This window comes from Mustelus asterias, chromosome 7 (assembly GCF_964213995.1).
Source record: "Mustelus asterias chromosome 7, sMusAst1.hap1.1, whole genome shotgun sequence".
In the NCBI taxonomy this organism is placed as follows: Eukaryota; Metazoa; Chordata; class Chondrichthyes; order Carcharhiniformes; family Triakidae; genus Mustelus; species Mustelus asterias.
Window position 1 is genome coordinate 113,337,876 of NC_135807.1, and position 20,448 is coordinate 113,358,323.

A 20,448-nucleotide genomic window follows, 5' to 3' on the forward strand; every position below is an offset into this window, starting at 1 on the left:
GTGTGTCCGCCTCCACCACCTTGCCTGGCAGCGCATTCCAGGCCCCCACCACCCTCTGTGTAAAATATGTCCTTCTGATATCTGTGTTAAACCTCCCCCCCTTCACCTTGAACCTATGACCCCTCGTGAACGTCACCACCGACCTGGGGAAAAGCTTCCCACCGTTCACCCTATCTATGCCTTTCATAATTTTATACACCTCTACTAAGTCTCCCCTCATCTGCCGTCTTTCCAGGGAGAACAACCCCAGTTTACCCAACCTCTCCTCATAACTAAGCCCCTCCATACCAGGCAACGTCCTGGTAAACCTCCTCTGTACTCTCTCCAAAGCCTCCACGTCCTTCTGGTAGTGTGGCAACCAGAACTGGACGCAATATTCCAAATGCGGCCGAACCAACGTTCTATACATCTGCAACATCAGACCCCAACTTTTATACTCTATGCCCCGTCCTATAAAGGCAAGCATGCCATATGCCTTCTTCACCACCTTCTCCACCTGTGACGTCACCTTCAAGGATCTGTGGACTTGCACACCCAGGTCCCTCTGCGTATCTACACCCTTTATGGTTCTGCCATTTATCGTATAGCTCCTCCCTACATTATTTCTACCAAAATGCATCACTTCGCATTCATCAGGATTGAACTCCATCTGCCATTTCTTTGCCCAAAGTTCCAGCCTATCTATATCCTTCTGTAGCTTCTGACAATGCTCCTCACTATCTGCAAGTCCTGCCAATTTTGTGTCGTCCGCAAACTTACTGATCACCCCAGTTACACCTTCTTCCAGATCGTTTATATAAATCACAAACAGCAGAGGTCCCAATACAGAGCCCTGCGGAACACCACTAGTCACAGGCATCCAGCCAGAAAAAGACCCTTCCACTACCACCCTCTGTCTTCTGTGACCAAGCCAGTTCTCCACCCATCTAACCACCTCCCCCTTTATCCCATGTGGTCCAACCTTTTTCACCAGCCTACCACATCTCCACATCATGAAAGCCAAACACCCTTTCATCCTGCCTGTTCCTGCTCAGCAAAGAGATGATGAACTGCCTTCATTTGGGGTAGATGGCCTCTGACATGGGATGCTCTGATGGACGGTGTACTGGAAAATTTTGCTGACGTGTCCCACTTCTGCTTGCAAGGACCCTGAAGCATAAATAGTGTCATAAATAGTGTCAAGTTACTGGCCACTATAGTAGAGCCATTTTCACCCTGTTACGAAGCTTGAGGTCAGCTGAATTTTGTTGAACCTCAGTCGCCTCAGGTGAGATGCAGGTACGAGGATATCTCTCGAAACATCCTTGGTGGATAGAGCCTTCTGGGTAGAGCCCTCTTCCTCGGCTTCCTCAGCTTCATTTCTCAGTCATGTTGCAGACCACGAGGCACTACCACCACAGCCACCATCTCAGAATACTTTGGAATCTTATGTTTCTAATATGAAGACAACAACTAAGGAAAAACTAAAGGGAAAAGCTGGGATGATGATAAGCAGAAGATTTTGGACAAATGTAGTGAAGTTATCAGCTGGCTAGACAAAACCAGACTGCTGTAATGGAATGAACATGAGCACCGACAGAAGGAATTGGGGAAAACCTACAATCCCATCATCACAAAGTTGTATCAATGGGCTGAATGGCTGCCTGATGGTAGCAGTGCTCCTTCTGGTGTAGGGACATCATCTAGTGTCAAAATTGAGAAGGTTGATTAAAGTGCACTATTACGTAAGTTAGGTATTCCTCTATCTTCCCTGACTATAAGCACCAGCACTACATACACAAACAGTGCTTTAACAAATTCACCTCAGCAGCACATTAATAGTACCTCACTGCAACTTGGTCACTGGTCCTTTAAATAGCGCTGGTGCAGGGCCTAACTCACAGCTGGATACCTAGGCCTGAAATCTCTGGTCTTGCACCAGTGAGAATGGAGAATATGACACTCAGTAAAATCTCCATTCACAGCTGCGGGGCTAGAGAATCTCACCTGCAAGCGAGGTCAGAGAATCTGGCCCTAATTCTTTGTTGAGTGCCGTGCTAATTGGCTGAGTGAATCTGCTTGATCCAAGTTTTCAAAATGGGCATCACATCAACCAGTAGGATTGTGTGATTTCAAGTATTACCAGTTCTGTTGCTTACAGGAGATGCCCACATAAGCACCCTTTCCCAAGCTGTTGCACGCTGCCAGACATAGAATCCCAATAGTGCAGAAGGAAGCAGTTCAGCCCATCGAGCCTGCACTGACAACAATCCCACCCAGGGCCTATCCCCGTAATGCTAGTCCCCCTGACTCTAAGGGGCAATTTAGTGTGGCTAATTAATCAAATCTTTGGACTGTGGGAGGAAACCAGAGCACCCGGAGTAAATCCACACAGACACGGGGAGAACATGCAGACTCCACACAGTCACCCAAGATTGGAATTGAACCTGGATCCTGGGCGCTGTGAGGCAGCAGCGCTAACCGCTGTGCGCCCGTGCCAGGAGAAATGGTTGGAGATACAATTTACGCAGTCACTCAACTTCTACGTTATGCAGAATTCTACGATATTAAATTTCACTGGCATGCATTCAATCTCTTTGCACAGGGTTTGTGCTGTTAGCAAAATATAACTAATCTATAACAAGGAGTTCTCTATACTGGTAAACGGGTTCACTTGGAAAAACGCTGGTGTTTAAGAGTAAATTAAGCCTGAATCCAGCGTCAAGATTCTACATAACATTGGAATAACATTAAATAAGAAATCTTGGAGGTGCAATTTCATTCCCTACTCATTTCATACTTTGTTTCTAAACCTGAATTTTGCTCTGTGTTCAACAAAGATCCTTTATGAGCACGCAAACACTAAACTTGTGGTGAACAAATGCTCTGATAGAAATATGGATTGGTATTTTCGGTGGATAAATTCATTTGGCCAAGGCAGTCAGCTATTAACTGTGACATTTCACAACCTTGTGTTTTGTTATTTAAAGGAAATTATTCTCTTCTGAACTTCGAAAGCAAAACCATTTAAACATTCAGGTAAGTATGAACATCAGCTCTGGAATGTGAAAGCATTTGTCCTAATGCACGATGTGCAGTTTGATCACAATCTTACAATAATAGGCAGAATGATTTTGACCTATAGAACTGTCAAAAGATAGAGATGAATGGGTTGGGGAGAATTCAAATTATCCAATTATGATCACAAAAAGCAGGGAGGCAAAAAACGGGTAACTATAGGCCAATTGGCCTGAAATCTATCGTTGGAAAAACGTTGGAATCAATTACTAAGGAAGTAATAGCAGCACATTTGGATAATCATAATTTAATCAAGCAAAGTCAGCATGGTTTCGTGAAAGGGAAATCATGTTTGACTTATTTATTTGTGTTTTTGAGGAAGTTGCACCAGAGTGGTTAGAGGGGAACTAGTAGATGTGTTGTATGTGGACTTCCAGAAGATATTTAACAAGGGACCGCACTAAAGGTAAAGTCATAAGATAAGCGCCCATGATGTTACAGGTAGTATAATGGTATAGAGAATTGGCTAATGGGCAGGAAATAGTGAGTGGGGATAAGGGCGGCACAGTAGCACAGTGGTTGGGCAGCACGGTAGCACAGTGGTTAGCACTGCTGCTTCACAGCTCCAGGGACCTGGGTTCGATTCCCGGCTTGGGTCACTGTCTGTGTGGAGTTTGCACATTCTCCTCGTGTCTGCATGGGTTTCCTCCGGGTGCTCCGGTTTCCTCCCACAGTCCAAAGATGTGCAGGTTAGGTTGATTGACCATGCTAAAATTGCCCCTTAGTGTCCTGAGATGCATAGGTTAGAGGGATTAGCGGGTAAATGTGTAGGGATATGGGGGTAGGGCCTGGGTGGGATTGTGGTTGGTGCAGACTCGATGGGCCGAATGGCCTCTTTCTGCACTGTAGGGTTTCTATGATTGATTCTATGAAGGGATTCTTTCTCAGATTGGCGGCCTGTAACCAGTGAGGTTCCACAGGGAGCAGTGCTGGAACCACAACTGTTTACAATATATATCACTGACTTGGAGGAAGGAAACAAATACTGTCGCCAAATTTGCAGATGACACAAAAATAAGTGGAAAAGCAAGTTGTGAGAGGGATACAAACAATTTACAAAGAGATACTGATAGATTGAGTGGGCAAAAAGTTGGGAAATGGAGTATGTGAGAAAATGTTGGGGGGGCGGGTGTGCGCCATCTTACCAGAATTAGGCAAAGTGTCGGTTCCAGCGAGAAAAAGGGCGTGTTTCTCTCCAGATCTTACGACACTCAGTCACAAAAGACAGGTGAGCGTACTTCACGTTGTCATGTAGAGGAGCAGGGCCTAAATGCCAACAAAGCCCAGCTGCACTGAGATCATGTTTAAACGGTGTCCTGATCACACCAAAAAAACCGCCCCCCCCCCCCAACACAATGGAGGTATCAGGGTTCCCAGCACGCCTCCCCACAATCAAAGCTGGCATCTGTCCCCTTTTGTGATCAGAGCCGGCATTCACCGAACCCTCCCTTCCGCGATCAGAGCCGGCATCTGTCCCTCCCAAACAGTCAATTCGGGCGCCTCACTCCTTGTCTCCGAATATCGCTGGCATTGGACCCCTTCTCCCGAACCCCCCCCGCCCAAGCAACCATCACTGGCATCCCCAGCTCCCACATCCGCTCCTACCCACCACCACAAATAATCAGTCATCCCCCTCCCCCATGAGGCTCCCATTAAGGTCCACCCCAGCACTGTCCCCGGCACAGATTTACATTGCCACATTGGCACTGCCAAAAAGCATGGCCCGGGCACTGCCTGGCCAGGTCCCTCTGCCCCGGGGGCTATACTCATCTTTATGCCCCTGGGGGGATCCCCATGAAAGCTAGGTGAATCTGTTGTAAACCGCACTGACTTGGCATCACGACAGCAAGGTTTGTAAATACTCTTCAGCTCAAGATATGGCGAGGAGAGTGTTTAATTATATTAAAATTTATTCAAATCAGGTTCACGCCCATTATCATGAGGAAAATTGGAAATTGCAATCTTGCCGGTGAGATTCACGACTTCCAGGTTTTGCTGGATCTTGAGCCTCCACCGGCATTCCCGCGGATGGTGAGAGGCGACTCGAGATCCCGTTCATGAAGGTATTCATTTTGGAAGGGAGAACAAAAGATTGGAGTATTATTTAAATAGAGAAAAACTACAGAAAGCTGCAACACAAAGAGATTTGGTGGTACTTGTGCACGAAACACAGAAAGCTAGCACACAGGTGAAGCAGGAAGGCTAATGGAATGTTGGCCGTTATTTCAAGGGGTTTGAAGAAAAATAGTGAAGTCTTGCTGCAACTGTACAAGGTACAGTTGAGACCACATCTGGAGTACTGAGAACAGTTTTGGTCCCCTTATTTAAGGAAATATATTATTTCATTCGAGGCAGTTCAGAGAAGGTTCATTAGAATGATCCCCTGTATGGAGGAATTGTCATATGAGGAAAGGTTAAGCAGATTGGGATTGCACTCATTGGAATTTAGGTGATCTCATTGAAACATAGGATTCGACAAGATAATGCTGAGAGGATCTTTTCCCTTGTGTGAGAGTCTAGGACCAGAGGGCACAGTCTCGGAATAAAGGAGTGCCAATTTAAGACTGAGATGAGGAGGAACTTCTTCTCTCAGAGGGATGAGAGTTTTTGGATCCCCTTCACAGAGATCTGTTTGGGGGGGTGAGGGGCAGAATTCTCGTGTATATTTAAGACTGAGATAGATTTTTGATCAGTAAGGGAATCAAGGGTTACAGGGAAAGGGCAGGATGTTGGATCAGTCATGGTCCTACTGAATTGCAAAGCAGGCTCAAGGGGTCGAACAGCCTACTCCTTTTCCTATTTCTTATGGTTTTATTATTACCAATTTTACATTGGGGAACTTCGATGGCTCACGTGGGTTTGTATTTGCATTTCTTGGCTTTATTTGGGTAATTTCAGTGGGAGGGACAGACATTTGATGCAATCCTGAACTTGGAAGATTGGAGGCAACAACACTCGGGATCTGGGAGATGAATGGGAAATTGAAGACGTGGTAGTGCTTAGTAAGAGCGGAGAAGCAGGTTTCTTCAGGGGAGGTGGTAATGACAGTGCTATTTGGAATGGAGCAGTTAGCGCCAAAGAAAAAAAAACTGTTTGAAATATCCGTTGGCGTAGGTAGGTGTTCGCATGGAAAGAGAAATGGTCAATAGTTTAGTGACGAGATAATCTTCCAGATGCCGGATAACTGCAGAGTAGCAGACAGGGCTCCTATGGGAGAGAGACAAGTGGAAGTATGAGAATTAGCTGGGCAATGGAGCACTATTCTCTCCCAACCCTTTACATACCTTTCAACTGAGTAATGTTCTTTTTTAAAATGAATGTGCAAGATCTCATTTCTTCCCCACCTGCTCCCTGTAATAAATATCCAAGGAAAAAAACATCCTTCCAACTACGTCCCCTCAGGAAGTTGGCCCTCAAGTTGTTACTATTTGCTGAGCGGTGAGTGGCTTTCTTCAGCTGTCAGTCAGCGCGGTTTCCGGAAGTTTTGGAAAGTTGCCGGCATTCTGTTTGTCCGGGCTGCATTCGAATTTAAAACATTGCCGGCGTTCCGTTTTTCCGGGCTGCGTTCGAATTTGGAACGTTGCCGGCGTTCTGTCTATCCGGGCTGCGTTCGAATTTGGAACATTGCCGGCGTTCTGTCTATCCGGGCTGCGTTCGAATTTGGAACGTTCAGGTTAGGTGAGTGCTGGGTGCCACTAGCCTCCTGCCTGAATGGAGCCAGATCACCAAGATATGCTCAAGATCTAAGAGTCTGTCTAATCTCCCCCCAATTCTTTCGCGCAGACACATAGAACGAAACAAAGTTGTAGCCACTGCAGGCGTGGCGGCTTTGGGCCGGGAGCGGAGAAGTCGGGTGTGTGTGTGATGTTCGGAATGAATGGCTCATCATTTCTGCACTGCCCAAGGTGGAGAGGCACTTGGAAACAGACAAATGCCACCTCTCGAAGCTGATGTAGCTGCTAACTAATCATTAATTAGTGGTCATAGGATGATACACCAGAAAGGGAGACCATTTGGCCCATCGTGCCTGTGTCAGCTCCTTGGTAATACTATCCAATTAGCCCAACTGCTCTTTTCCCATAGCCCTGTAATTCTTTTATAGTCAAGTATTTATCCAAGTCCGCCATTGACTCCGAAATAGAAAAACAAAGTGCTGGATAAACTCAGCAGGTTTGGTGACATAAATGTAGAGAAGAACCTTTTGAGTCATTGTGATTCAGAGCTGAAGAGAGGGAGAAAAGTGATGGATTTTATAAAAGAAAATGTTGCAGAAGCTGGAATCTGAAACAAAAACAGAAAAATGCTGGAAAATCTCAGCAGGTCTGATAGCATCTGTGGCCAGAGAGTAAGACCAATATTTCGAATCTAAGTGACCCTCGGGGATGGAGCAAAGTAGAAGCTCTGTGAGAGAGGAGAGATTGGGGAAAAAGCTGTTTAGATCACAAGACGTGGCTTGATGGCTGCGATGAGGACTAAAGAAAGTGCCGATAGTGGCATAAAGATATAGCAGCACAAAGGTCAGTGGCTTTGACTAGACAACACATAAGAACATAAGAAATAGGACAGGAGTAGGCCATCTAGCCCCTCAAGCCTGCTCCGCCATTCAGTAAGATCATGGCTGATCTGATAGTGGGTTCAGTTCCACTTACCCGCCCGCTCCCCATAACCCTTAATTCCCCTAATGGTTAAAAATCTATCTATCTGTGACTTAAACACATTTAACGAGGTAGCCTCTACTGCTTCATTGGGCAGAGAATTCCAAAGATTCACTACCCTCTGGGAGAAGAAGTTCCTCCTTGACTCTGTTCTAAATTGACTCCCCCGTATTTTGAGGCTATGCCCCCTAGTTCTTGTTTCCATTGTAAGTGGAAATAACCTCGCTGCTTCTACCCTGTCTAGCCCCTTCATTATCTTATATGTCTCTATAAGATCTCCCCTCAACCTTCTAAACTCCAATGAGTACAGGCCCAGTCTACTCAATTTCTCTTCATAAGCTAACCCCCTCATCTGCGGAATCAACCTGGTGAACCTTCTCTGTACCCCCTCCAAAGCCAATATATCCTTTCTTAAGTAAGGGGACAAAAATTGTACACAGTACTCTAGGTGCGGCCTCACCAGTACCCTGTACAGTTGCAGCATGACCTCCCTGCTTTTATACTCCATCCCCTTTGCCTTCTTGATCACCTGCTGCACCTGCAAACTGAGTTTGTGTGATTCATGCACAAGGACCCCCAGGTCCCCCTGCACAGTAGCATGTTGTAATTTTTCACCGTTTAAATAATAGTCCATTTTACTATTATTCCTTCCAAAGTGGATAACCTCACACTTACCAACGTTATACTCCATCTGCCAGATCCTTGCCCACTCACTTAGCCTATCCAAATCTCTCTGCAGACTCTCCGTGTCCTCCACGCAATTTGCTTTCCCACTCATCTTTGTATCATCCGCAAACTTTGTTACCCTACACTCGGTCCCCTCCTCCAGATCGTCGATGTATATGGTAAATAGTTGAGGCCCCAGCACCGATCCCTGCGGCACGCCACTAGTCACTGATTGCCAACCGGAAAAGCACCCATTTATTCCGACTCTCTGCTTTCTGTTAGATAGCCAATCCTCAATCCATGCTAACACTTTACCCCCAACTCCGTGTACCTTTATCTTATGCAGCAACCTTTTGTGAGGCACCTTATCGAATGCCTTCTGGAAATCTAAATACACCACATCCACTGGTTCCCCTCTGTCAACTGCACTCGTTATATCCTCAAAACATTCCAGTAACACATTCCAGTTCACTGCTTAAAATGTTGCCTCATGTCACCATTGGTTCTTCACAGAATGAAGGGCTGATGGATACATATGGGTGGTCGCTAACTTGCTGGGAAAATCCTAGTGAGGTTGATGTCCCTGCCACTATTAGTGTCTAAATAACAGCAGCTTGTGGCAAAAAAGAGGTGCACAGTTACTGAAGTAGGTAAAAATACCTCTGAGGCTAGTCTGAGTCAAAATACAGTAAGGCTTTATTCTCACAAGCTTGCGGGAGAACTTGACCCCTTGAAGGCGGAAGTTAAAGTTCTCTCTGAACACAAGAAGCGTGGACATTTATACATCAGGGTTCCCAATACAAGTCATGAAGCAAAGTCCAGTTAACAGTCCTTGATCATAAATTATAGTTCCTTTAACAGCTTCTGATACACTCTGGTTTATGGTTAGAGACTATCTGGTATCCTTGGGTCATAAAGCACAATTCTCCTGGTAGTTGTAGTCAAGATGCAACCTCTGGCCCCCCGCTCTTCCCACGGCCTTTTCTTTGAAGTGACTGTGTGCGATTGCAGCTGTCCCAGTGGGAGTCCTCCTCCAAACGGCCATTCTCGTACTCTACCATTTGGTAGCTGCTTCCTTTGTTTAAATCATACACAAGCCTACGGGAAAAGTGAGACTTATAACCCAACATTTATATTTAATTGTCTGTTTTATCAGAATGATATAAACAAGCGAGGGAACCATGAACAAATGGCTTATACTACTAAAAGTAAAAGATGAAACCAAGAGCAAATGGCTTATACTACTACCAGGAGCAATATAAACAAAGGGGAGACTAGCCATAAGGAAGGGTTATGTTTGTGATACATTCCAGGTACAAAATACATTGAATACAAAAAAGAATGAACCCTTTCCCTTCTTCAATCCCCCCTTTTGGTCAGAGGCCAAGTGCAAACATGACCCCATGACCAATTTAGAGCCAAATGTTACCAGCATATGGGCCGACCCACTTCGTCAGGAAGTCTGCCCTTTCTGCCTGCATACTTGCACTTGGCATAATCCGGGCTGTTACCGTTTTACAACAAGCGTTCAATAATGCCACACAAATACAACATGCGATAACAATGACAATACAATTAACCCGTGCATCAGGTACGATCCCCATGACCCGAACCATTGCCCCAGCCATTCCGGACGGTTATAATTATGATATTGGCTCCCTTCATCCCGTATTGTCTTTGCTACTCGTTTGATATGATCTGCAAAATGAGTTATATTTTCCGAAACATCTGGGATATACGTGCAGCATTCGGATTCAATTATAGCGCATGTTCCTCCCTGGAAAGCCAACATATAATCAAGTGTCAATTGGTTCTGTAAAACAGCAGTCCGGATAGCTACAACCTCGGCTGATACTTCAGAGAAGGCTGTGTTCATCTCCTCGAACCCGTCTCTAGTTTCCTTCGCAATTCTCTCCAAGGTCGAGGCCATATATATAAGTTCCTGAGTTGCTTTTGCTGTCCCATAAAGTGGGAAAGCTATCATAAAGAACAGTTCTGTCTCACTAATGGTGAATATAGGGTACCACATATGCTACATAACACGATCCTACCCAATCCCAAGGAAGCCATGGGTAGGCATTGTTTCCACAGACACAACAGGTACCATTATATGCAGTCATGCCCCTCATATAAGTAGAGGAGAGACTGATCAGGACATCAGCAATGGGGCAACGGACTGTAATCTGTTGCACCAAAGCCCAGGCACCACTGGTGACATTAACCTGCTGGGTACAGTAGCTGAGGCCCACAGGTATGGTTCCGTTTCCTACCAAGCAGATAGATCCCCCCCTTGTTGGTTTTTCACAACATGCCTGATGGGGTTTTAAATGTCACTTTCCTTGTCCCATCTTGGGTTCCATTCTGATTTGAAATCCCCTCTACCATTCCTGGAGTTGACAAAGGGATAGGGAATAAAGGACTCTTCTTCTCCCCCCCCCCCCCCCCCCCCCCCCCCTCCTCCTTCGTGCATGGGAATATGTAAGCAGACTCAGCACTTGCTCAAAATTTTGACTGCAACACATACAAGTGAGACATATACATGAAAGTGTTCATGCGATAGGGTCGGATTTTAGAGGATTGGTACAATGATCGCTTGGATCGGCCAAATCTCGTGTTAATGTACACATCCTGCCGAGCCCTCCGCTGATGCCGGGTATAGGTCCATCCCGGTCCCTCGGCTAAACACCCTAAATTTCAATTACACCACGTTACATTGCATGGGAGACCCCAATCACCTCGCCCCTCCAACAGAGTTGGCAACATGGCATGGTTAAGGAATCCCAAGCAGCGATCCCTACGGGTTAGCCCCCAGGGACTTATTCCATGTGTCGGAAGGTTACAATAGACAGAGCCATCGTTACAGAGATGCTTACGATGCTCTATCCTCAAGTCTACACAATTCCATCAATACTTCCCCTCCGTAACTAGCAGGGCAAGGGTCGTGAGAAGCAGCAAGAAAATCATCCTATCACTTCACTAATAACCCGCGCGACCGTTATACAATGGTCCAAAGGCTATACCGCCCGTGCGCCACCGCCCGCGAACCCGTTCAGCTTGCTTGGAGGTCAGCCGTCTCACATATCTGTGAATTAAGCACACTACACAATTTTAACCTCATAGGGCCCTTCCATTTAGGGGCGAACCCAGGTTTCAAGTAGTGCTTTTACTAGGACGTAACTTCCCGCCCGTCAGGGAGCATTTCAAGCTCTCTCTCTCTGTGTCTCTTTGTTCCGGATTGTCTTTTACCAATTTGCGTGTCCCTTTTAGTTGGGTGCTTAGTTCCAAAACATATCTCCTGAATTCATCTTTTAGTGAACCTACATCATCGCCCATTCTGTCATTAATTCATACAGGGTTAATCCGGTTGTCCGGTTTGTGGTAACTCTTAATCTCATCAGTATAGTGGGCAGTATCTCTGTCCACAATTTCCTGATATCTGTATGGCTTTAGCTAGTACATTATACAGTTAACTACACACCCCCCTTCCATAGGAAGCCTAGTGTGAATTAAATAACACTTTACACTGGTTTTTTGGCTGCAGTTGGACATCCATTCATTTGTATATAATCTCATCAAAAGACATCGCATTCCCCATTAAATCACGTGCCATACAGCTCCAATCTTTATATAATGTACCCCGACATTATCTCTAATTTATTTATTTGTATGGCGAGGAAAACAGGAAGCTCCTACAGAATTATGTTTTATTAATACACAACATATAATATATAACTATATTATACAAAATTGGTGAAGGCTTTTCACGATTTGATTTTATTCTCGGGTCTATATAGCAGTGCTATACTGTATAATAAAAATAATCAAGTGGCAATTGTATCATACCACTTTACACAGCAAAACCGTAATATCCAAACCCTTTTAATTCAAGCCGTTTCCAATTTTAAACTGAGCTCCAGATCAAACACCCCCGTACTCGAGGAAAACAACAGGCGCCAAATCAAAACCAAAGTAGGTACAATACATACTAGTTAATTAATCAGAAACATTTTGGTTTGATTTTAACTGGCTAGATTTTAAGCTTGACAGTGCTCAATATTTGGCAAACTTTGAACAATAGATAGCACATAAAATTCCAACGGCAGTACATAATTTTAACCAGGTTACAGAATATGAAACTATCAGACATTCGTAAAGGCAATTTGCATTGGCAACTAAGATTTAATTGATTAATCTCATGCTGGAACTTGAAATAAGCAGAATTACGATTCATTTCACTAACTTAAAATATTTTAAACTGACTCATAGACAGTACATTTACCTCATTCTTTTGTTCTTGTTTATCTACTTTTCCATAAAATTACTTAATTTCGTCTCTCAATTTCTCAACTAACTCTCTCATAATCTTCACTTCAAAACAAAGGAGAGAGCACACGGTTCCCTCCAAGGTTTAAATCCTTTCCTAACAAAGTTCAAACACAGGTTTAATCAAAATTCAAATTGGCTATTTCCAACTTCAATTTATGTACTTTGATTTTGAAATTTCAATTTACTTCCTAATTTTATTCAAACTCTGTATCAAACCCATTGTTGTAAAATCACAACAAAGCAAACAACTTTGTAAACACACTTAGACACACACATGGAAGCTTCCAACATTCATTCAAACTTAACATCTTAAACTGAGATGTAAGTAAAACATTTAAAAGAATACAGAATTTGGATTAAGACAGTCACTTTTATTCTTCTTTCTTCCAAACTGTAATTGAAACTCAAAACAGAAGTAAATGCAAGAAATCTTATCACTTTAATCTTTAACAGTCTTAACACCTCCCCAGCTCTCCTGAGGCTAAACTAAAGTCATTTATTACCCGCAATAAACACTCCACAAGAACAAACAAAGGCTTCAACAATTCCGGCTCTCAATTTAATCCAACAACAACCACCTACATTTGACTAGAAACCAGATCACACAAACACACTGAAATACAAAAACTAAGATCTCTCCTATCCACCTCCAGGTATGCCGTTAGCCCATTCTACCAACTCATCATAGTTCGGGGTACTGAGAATTCCCATTTTAAGGATTTTTTGGTGAACACTAAAGAATTTGTCCTTAAAAGCCTGGATGAACGCTCGATCTCCTCTACCTGGGTTTCCTTGTCCGGAGCACTCCTGATATACCTGGAACAACCATCCCCCACATTCAGAAGCTCCTTCTCCTTTTAATTGTTTCGTTGTGGTCATTCTGCTCCAGTTAGTAGACTCTCAGAATTTCTACCTTAAACTGGGCGAAGGGTGTCTGTTGGGCATCTATCTCTGATGTTAGGTCGACTACATGTGTCCACCGTCCCCCACTATAACCCTGTGCTGGAGGAGCGGCGGGTCTACCTGCTACCTACCTCCACTTACCCGCTGGACAGGCTGCCCTTACCAGCTGGTGTACGTCTCTCAGGTGTAATTGGTGTCCTACCCAGATTGTGTCTAATTCTTCCCAGAATTTAGTGTTTGCGCTTCTAGGTTGTAATTTACCCAGGGAAGCCATTATCTGCTGCCTCTCACTGGGGTGAATGGTTCATAATTTACTTTTGGCTGCGCATCTGTTCCCCCTTGGGTTACTAGCACTAAGTTGTGTTCTAGCGCTTCCCATTCCTCTGGAAGAGCGTTTAGTCCCTGTTGTGTGGACTCAAAAGGAGGTAGAGGAACGGTTTCCCCTCTCCATAGCTTTTCTTCTAATACTTGGTTTTGTTTCTCCAGCTCCCTTACTCTGCATTCTAACTCCTTAATCCTTTCTTTATCCTCACTCCACTTCTTAGTAGAGGTGACTATTTGCTCAATTAGTCCAGCTAACTGATGTATTAACAATGCTCCTATTTTCTTTGTCATGTTTCTCTTTTCTTTACCCAGCTACTTATGTTGTTGGCCCAGAGGGCAGGATAAGTTCCACCCCCCCTTTTCTCATCTGTTTAATGAATTTGTTCCTCTTAGTCATACACTCATTTATCAGGGATTCCGGAGGTCCCCACTGTCTTTGTGATCCCGCCATAATACAGATAAGTTTAATACTCACCACCTGGAGCCTTCTATTCTCTCACTCTCCCACTCCTAGGTCGCTCTTATCAGAGTCCGGTGTTACCTGTCAGGGGTGATCAAATCCCTCCGTACCACCGCTTACACTATTAAGCTTACACCATTAAGCTTACTTCTACTCCAGTGATCACTTAGACAGTTTCTCTTTCACACAGTTTCTTTCTCACTCACGTCTGAACATCACAACTCAGGCAACTTTTCTCCAGTCTTTATACCCACTTGAGTATTAAAGACAAATGCCTCCTTGTCCGTATATGTTCAGTTCAGACGTCTTTCACTCTCACACTCTCTCATCACATATGATCAGCCCACTGTAGTTCGACTCACCCTATTAGGTTCAGAACTCTATTCCAGTACCCAGGTTGTGGCCATTCAACCTGAGCCCGCAAACAGATCCCGGGGTGTCTCCCGGGTTTCGGCACCAAATGAAGTAGGTAAAAATACCTCTGAGGCTAGTTTGAGTCAAAATACAGTCAGGCTTTATTCTCACAAGCTTGCGGGAGAACTTGACCCCTTGAAGGCGGAAGCCAAAGTTCTCTCTGAACACAAGAAGCGTGGACATTTATACATCAGGGTTCCCAATACAAGTCATGAAGCAAAGTCCAATTAACAGTCCTTGATCATAAATTATAGTTCCTTTAACAGCTTCTGATACACTCTGGTTTATGGTTAGAGACTATCTGGTATCCTTGGGTCATAAAGCACAATTCTCCTGGTAGTTGTAGTCAAGATGCAACCTGTGGTCCCCCGCTCTTCCCGCAGCTTTTCCTTTGAAGTGACTGTGTGCAATTGCAGCTGTCCCAGTGGGAGTCCTCCTTCAAAAGGCTATTCTCGCACTCTACCATTTGGTAGCTGCTTCCTTTGTTTAAATCATACACAAGCCTACGGGAAAAGTGAGACTTACAACCCAACATTTATATTTAACTGTCTGTTTTATCAGAATGATATAAACAAGCGAGGGAACCATGAACAAATGGCTTATACTACTAAAAGTAAAAGATGAAACCAAGAGCAAATGGCTTATACTACTACCAGGAGCAATATAAACAAAGGGGAGACTAGCCATAAGGAAGGGTTATGTTTGTGATACATTCCAGGTTCAAAGTTCAACCTTTTAGGTACAAAAATAAATTAACCCTTTCCCTTCTTCAGTTACAAATCGCTACAAAATGTTGGATAATTTCCACCACTCTGCTATGAGCCGTGCAAAAATGGAGCTCATCATTAACCTCTCTGGCCCAGAAAGGAATAGTTCATGTAGAAGCTCATTTCTGCAAGTAGTACATTGTTTCCAGAGAATTTTGAAATTTAAAATAGACCTATTTTCCCCTACCTGTCTCTCTTTCTCTCTCAGTCCAACTTTTTCTTCTTTCTTTTTATGTATCTCATCTGATTCAAATTCACCTAATTTCTGCTTCTGCCAGTCCAGTTTCTCATGTTCGTAAATCCCTGTCTTTCATAATGGTCCCAGATGACCTTTCCTTTGATGGGCGGCACGGTAGCACAGTGGTTAGCACTGCTGCTTCACAGCTCCAGGGACCTGGGTTCGATTCCTGGCTTGGGTCACTGTCTGTGTGGAGTTTGCACATTCTCCTCGTGTCTGCGTGGGTTTCCTCCGGGTGCTCCGGTTTCCTCCCACAGTCCAAAGATGTGCGGGTTAGGTTGATTGGCCATGCTAAATATTGCCCCTTAGTGTCCTGGGATGCGTAGATTAGAGGGATTAGCGGGTAAAATATGTAGGGATATAGGGGTAGGGCCTGGGTGGGATTGTGGTCGGTGCAGACTCGATGGGCCGAATGGCCTCTTTCTGTGCTGTAGGGTTTCTATGATTTCTATGATGATAACCCACTGACCTTGTTGCCAGCTCACGGTTCCAGCAGTTTGTCTCATGGAGCATTTTTGTGCCAAAGGATGAGCTTTTTAAAAAAAACCTACCAAATAAGATGCCTTGTTGTGACAAACACTGGCCCCACAATGTTTATACTGTTTGGTTATCTGGGTGTGTATCAAAGATCCAATTTTAATCAGGCATTTGAGCACTAGAGAAACAGGCAGGTTTTCTCTCCAGATTTTATGGCACTTTAGGTATGGTCTCCCCACCCCCTCCCTCCCCCCAAACAGTCATTACCAGCATTGCCTCCCCCCATCAGCCCCCTATATTGCCAGTATTGGCCCCCTTCCCCCCAAACATTGCCAGCGTCTCCAACGCTCCCACGTCTGCTGTCCCCCACCGCCACAAATAAATGAGTCCCTGCATGTGAGGCTCCCACTAGGGTCTGCTGTCCCTGCCACAGGTTCTAACCTGCTTGGCCATGTCCCTCTCCCCTGGAGGCTATACTCAACTTACTGTTCCCAGAGAGATCTCCCACCCGCCGACAGGTTCACATCTGGGGGAACCTGCTGTAAACCCCGCCGATGTGACGTCACATCACCCGAGGCATGAAAATTTAGTTGGGGGCCAGATCTGATGAGGGGGGTGGTTAACTATATTTAAATTTATTTCAATGAATGTAAATCAGGTTCTCACCCATTTATGACCGTGAACCTGATTCTGTCACCGGTGAGATTAGCGGTTTCAGGGTTTCACCGGATCTTGAGCCTCTGCCGCCGATCCTGCAGATGGACAATGTGGGCTCAGAATAGTCTCTTATAGGGGGAATTCTCTGGCCTCCCAGCCGCATTTCTCTGCAGCGGGAGGTGACGTGCTGCTCGCTGGCGGCGGGCTTCTCTGGTTCCGCCGCTGTCAATGGAATCTCCCATTGATGTTACCTCACACCACTTTGAAACCCACATAAGGGAGTGTGCTGCTGGCGGGACCAGAGAATCCTGCTGGTGTAAACAGCCAGAGAATTCCCTCCATATATTCCTATTCATTCCAGTTCTCTACTGAAGCTGAGTTGACAGAAATGCTATGCTTAGCTGGAGTTGTTTAAACCAAACTCTAGTATGCATTTTCAAATGACTTTAAAGATTCCACAAAACTATTTTACACAACATGGCGTTCACCCTGAAACAATAGCAGCAAAATGAGCACTTTAAAGATAAAATAAACAGTTTGCCTGGTTTAGTGTAGAATGAATCCCATCAACATAATTACTACTTTTATTACTAGCTAAGTGAATAGTGATGAGGCACTATTGTGTAAATGTGGGGATTTGGAGTTTTGCAGAGCATGAAATGTACTTTAAACTGCTAAACGCCCTTTCAGTTCCTCTGTCTGTTCAACTTTGGCCGAACTCTACCATTTCAATGAGTAGATTTGCAACTTACTAGAAAGGGAGAAGGTTGATTCTTATTCTTTCCAAAACAACTTTGTCCTGGTAGCTACAATGTCTTCTCCAGATGAGGTCTGTAAATCTGCCATAGCTGAAGCCTGTGGATGATTTGATAGTTCTGTATGGATTCAATGACTAAGAGGCTATCCTGGCTACCTTTGAACCGTGGATAAATTTGCATCTCTATGTCATCCTACTCTTGTCTCCAAAGAGCACAGGTTAAAGAAGTTCCTATTTCTTTTTTATCTGACACTGTACACCATGGTTGTGTGTGTGTCTGATCCTCTATCAAACTTTGTGATATGTTTCTGTCATTTGATGAAAGCCTGCTGCCAAGGTGGTTCTTCAGCAAGGTGCTTGCTGCAGAAAAGCACTTGAGTTATTAACTGGTTCCCATGGTTTGTATCTTGCAGTCATCACAGAGGTGGTTCTGACAGGTTTAAAGTGACTGATCACAAGAGGCCAAGGGATGACAGTTTGTGTTCAGCATCGATGTGACGCAAGTGTGTTGTTTTGCTATCTGAGCGAAACTGATATCAACTGGTGAGAAGTTTTCTCAGCTTCAGAGCCACTCAACGCTGCCACTCTGCTGACTTAATTAATAACTGCAAATCTGGAACTACTGGTTGTTAAAAATTTGCATTATTTAATAGTATAAGCCACCAAAATTGGTAGATGAGAGTTAGAATACATATATAAATGCATAACTAGCCTTAAATTTTTAACCGTCAATTAAAAAAAATAATCAGTGCTCATTAGCCATTGTTCAAAGGGTATAAAGTCCACTTTCTTGCAGACTGCCAGGTTATTTTTTGCATGTACCTTGATTTCATACTCTTATCTTGCTTATTTCCTACCACAACTCCATTTTATCTGAAATCTGTAACCATTGCATTGATATTCAGTCCCACATAAAGGACTTTTATTGTTCAACTGTAGAGGAGTGAAGATAAGGACAAAAGAATCTTGCAACTTTGTGTAAAAAAGAACATAAGAACATAAGAAATAGGAGCAGGAGTAGGCCATCTAGCCCCTTGAGCCTGCCCCGCCATTCAATAAGATCATGGCTGATCTGAAGTGGATCAGTTCCACTTACCCGCCTGATCCCTATAACCCCTAATTCCCTTACCGATCAGGAATCCGTGATTTAAACATATTCAACGAGGTAGCCTCCACCACTTCAGTGGGCAAAGAATTCCAGAGATTCACCACCCTCTGAGAGAAGAAGTTCCTCCTCAACTCTGTCCTAAACTGTGTCCCCTTTATTTTGAGGCTGTGCCCTCTAGTTCTAGTTTCCTTTGCTTGTAGTTACTTAGTTACTTTGCTTGTAATTTTTTAATGGTTGTGGTGAAAATCTTCTATGTCCCTGCATATGAAGGGGAGGGGGGAGGATTGCAAATTAATTTCTACAAACATTTTTTAGCTTCTAAATTACCCCATTTGTGTACAATGATTTGTTGGTTATGTGCTAACTGGCTTTCTTAACATCAACTTTAATCTGTTTTAAGGGTTGAGCTGCTATAAGGATTGGGCAAATTTCTTTCAGTGTTCACACTTTACTGGTGCTGTGACCCCCATTTTCCCCATTTATATTTCCAGCTGCCCCCACTTCACCACATTCTCCTGCTTAAATCTGAGCTGCTGAATCTTGTAGCAGTTCCTAAGACTCAGAAAAGATTAATAATGCGTTTGTTATTCCTACTGCAACTGTTGATGCATAGACAACATGGGCTGGAGATTTGCATTCGATCGCATTGTTTATCGACAAAAGCAGTGCAAAAGATAATGGCTTTCACCACTAAGTAACAGCATAGTGGAGTGCAGAACGTGGGTGGCATCAGGTTGGAATGCAACCTGTAGACCACACCAAGGCAGGTTGAGGAAGGGAATAAAAGAGATGAGCACAAGTTCAGCTCAAATCGAGTTTCCATGACATTTTGCTCTAGAAGCTGGACCCACTCAACATTGTTCTCCTGATTAAATTAATCACCACTGGGAGGTGGCACTAATTACTCTGGTTGTGAGCTTCAATGAAGCTTTTAAAATTAAGCTGTTTTTAGTATATTAGCATTAAAACTTTGAATATAAGTTTATTTTAACTTGTGAAGAAACTGATAGCAGTATACCAATGTTGCTAGCATAAGTCATTATGTATTTTAAATTGTAACAGGTAGTGGACTAAACACTGATTTTTAAAATGCTTGTTTTTTGTGATAAGCCCATTTCAGCTGGGTGAATCAAATAGCACCAACTTGTCTCTTAAATATATCAAGGAATATTTTTTAAAACAATTTGCTTTACGAAACCCTGTCCAATTATGCTGGTTCATGGCAGATTTATAGAATCTCACAGTGCAGAAGAGGCCCTTTGGCCCATCGAGTCTGCACCAACACATTAGAAACACTTGAACTCCCACCTAATCCCATCTGCCAGCAGTTGGCCCATAGCCCTGAATGTTATGATGTGCCAAGTGCTCATTCTGGTACTTTTTAAAGGATGTGAGGCAACCCGCCTCTACCACCCTCCAGCACATTCCAGACCGTCATCAGCCTCTGAGTAAAAAGGTTTTTCCTCACATCCCCCTAAACCTCCTGCTGCTCACCTTGAACCTACATCCCCTCGTGACTGACCTTTCAACTAAGGGGAACAGCTGCCCCTTATCCACTCTGTCCATGTCCGTCATAATCTTGTACACCTTGATCAGGTCGCCCCCTAAGTCTTCTCTCCTCCAATGAAAACAACCCAAG

At 44.1% G+C, this 20,448-nt stretch overlaps 1 protein-coding gene across 2 annotated transcripts in view; it reads left to right on the plus strand.

Moving 5' to 3' along the window:
• The first annotated feature begins 6,522 nt into the window (after positions 1 to 6,522).
• Positions 6,523 to 20,448, plus strand: part of LOC144495903 (cytosolic non-specific dipeptidase-like) — a 48,453-nt gene continuing 34,527 nt past the window's right edge. Inside the window, exon 1 of one of the 2 annotated variants that reach the window (XM_078216698.1) lies at positions 6,523 to 6,735. The gene's annotated coding sequence lies outside the window, so the exon portion shown is untranslated. Of the gene's footprint in view, positions 6,736 to 18,114; positions 18,245 to 20,448 lie in introns of those variants that run through there. The other variant, XM_078216699.1, reaches the window with a different exon arrangement.